At 44.3% G+C, this 2,500-nt stretch overlaps 1 protein-coding gene and 2 long non-coding RNA genes across 3 annotated transcripts in view; 2 read left to right on the forward strand and 1 right to left on the reverse strand.

The window, feature by feature from the left end:
- The window catches only part of LOC113657299, a 1,727,325-nt gene that overhangs the window by 959,522 nt on the left and 765,303 nt on the right, over positions 1-2,500 (forward strand). The window lies entirely within an intron of this gene.
- Positions 1-2,500, reverse strand: part of LOC125146171 — a 1,103,650-nt gene that overhangs the window by 786,056 nt on the left and 315,094 nt on the right. The gene's annotated exons all lie outside the window — the stretch shown is intronic.
- The window catches only part of LOC125146174, a 6,110-nt gene continuing 3,661 nt past the window's right edge, over positions 52-2,500 (forward strand). Inside the window, exon 1 of the long non-coding RNA XR_007144655.1 lies at positions 52-82. This is a non-coding gene — a long non-coding RNA (uncharacterized LOC125146174). The remainder of the gene's footprint in view (positions 83-2,500) is intronic.

Raw genomic sequence — 2,500 nt, forward strand, 5'->3', positions numbered from 1 at the left:
ACAGTCTCCATATCACTACACACACTTATCTGACTCTCACTCTAACCTTGAGAGGCTGTGTGTGTAACGTCAGTTTAGTAAGGTGAGATCTGAATGAGGCTAGTGTGTATTCGTGTGTGTGTGTGTCTGTGTGTGTGTGTATTCGTGTGTGTGTGTGTGTGTGTGCTGTAGTTTGCTACACTACAGCTGTGCATTGATGTATCTACCCTGCTTTTGTGTGTGTGTGTGTGTGTGTATGTGTGTGTGTGTGTGTGTGTGTGTGTGTGTGTGTGTGTGTGTGTGTGTGTGTGTGTGTGTGTGTGTGTGTATTTTATGTAAACAGAGGTTATTGGGTTGTAAGCATGTTTATCAGCCTGTCCTGGGTTGTAATCAGCTACTATCAAGAAACACACACACACACACACACACACACACACACACACACACACACACACACACACACACACACACACACACACACACACACAGATAACAAACCAGGGAGCATCATGCTAACCTCATTTTAAAAGTAAGCTAGGCTAACACAAATGACTAGTATTAGCGTAGCTGCACATTGTCATGCTAACAGTGACACTGTTTGTGACTGTGGGTTTGTCGTCACACCATGAACTTGGCTCATGCTAACGTTAAGTTGAGCTTACGCTAATGTAACGCTAACATGAAGCTGTGCTGTAGATCACACTGCACAGTGAGAGTGTGAAAGGGTTGTGTTAGATTTCACCCCACAGATATTTTGAGGTGCAGCAGTTTGAACCCTCCTGAGCCTCTGCAGATAAAAACAGCTCCACGTCTCACTGAGCGTCCGTATGAACTTCATAAACTCGCTGATTTATGGGGATACAGACAGAGCTATGAAGCCTTGAAGTCACAATCAGTGTCTCTGAGTGTATTAAACTTATCTCCTCGTATAACACACACCAGTGTCATGGTGATCACCAGTATAACAGTGTCATGGTGATCACCAGTATAACAGTGTCATGGTGATCACCAGTATAACACACACCAGTGTCATGGTAATGACCAGTATAACACACACCAGTGGCATGGTAATGACCAAGTCAAGTCAAGTCAAGTATAGAAGCTTTTATTGTCATTACACCATATATAACTGTTACAGTACACAGTGACATGACACAACGTTTATCCAGGATCATGAAGCTACATAACACACACAGAGATATAAGGACTTAGTAAGTGTCCTCGATACATAAAGTGTAACTGTGTAACCTGGTGTACACAGTGCAGGACAAGACAAACAAGACAGTGCAGGACAAGACAAACAAGACAGTGCAGGACAAGACAGACACGACAGTGCATGACAAGACAGACAAGACAGTGCATGACAAGACAGACAAGACAGTGCATGACAAGACAAACAAGACAGTGCATGACAAGACAGACAAGACAGTGCAGGACAAGACAAACAAGACAGTGCATGACAAGACAGACAAGACAGTGCATGACAAGACAGACAAGACAGTGCAGGACAAGACAAACAAGACAGTGCAGGACAAGACAGACAAGACAGTGCATGACAAGACAGACAAGACAGTGCAGGACAAGACAAACAAGACAGTGCATGACAAGACAGACAAGACAGTGCAGGACAAGACAAACAAGACAGTGCAGGACAAGACAGACAAGACAGTGCATGACAAGACAGACAAGACAGTGCATGACAAGACAGACAAGACAGTGCAGGACAAGACAGACAAGACAGTGCATGACAAGACAGACAAGACAGTGCAGGACAAGACAGACAAGACAGTGCAGGACAAGACAGACAAGACAGTGCAGGACAAGACAAACAAGACAGTGCAGGACAAGACAAACAAGACAGACAAGACAGTGCAGGACAAGACAGACAAGACAGTGCAGGACAAGACAGACAAGACAGTGCAGGACAAGACAAACAAGACAGTGCAGGACAAGACAAACAAGATAGACAAGACAGTGCAGGACAAGACAAACAAGACAGAGCAGGACAAGACAAACAAGACAGACAAGACAGAGCAGGACAAGACAAACAAGACAGACAAGACAGTGCAGGACAAGACAAACAAGACAATACAGGACAAGACAAACAAGACAGCCAAGACAGTGCAGGACAAGACAAACAAGACAGAGCAGGACAAGACAAACAAGACAGACAAGACAGTGCAGGACAAGACAAACAAGACAATGCAGGACAAGACAAACAAAACAGACAAGACAGTGCAGGACAAGACAGACAAGACAATGCAGGACAAAAGACTAAAAAAATTACAAGACAATAAACAGAAACAGCACAGTGTAAATACTGTGTTCAGACAATATTACGTGCTATGTGTGTGTGTGTGTGTGTGTGTGTGTGTGTGTGTGTGTGTGTGTGCATGTGTGTGTGTGTGTGTGTGTGTGTGTGTGTGTGTTGTGTGTGTGTGTGTGTTGTGCTCAGTACAGTTCAGTTATTAAGGAGTCTGATGGCTTGTGGGAAGAAACTGTTACACAGCCCGGTAGGGAG

This window comes from Tachysurus fulvidraco, chromosome 13 (assembly GCF_022655615.1).
Source record: "Tachysurus fulvidraco isolate hzauxx_2018 chromosome 13, HZAU_PFXX_2.0, whole genome shotgun sequence".
NCBI classification, from domain to species: domain Eukaryota; kingdom Metazoa; phylum Chordata; class Actinopteri; order Siluriformes; family Bagridae; genus Tachysurus; species Tachysurus fulvidraco.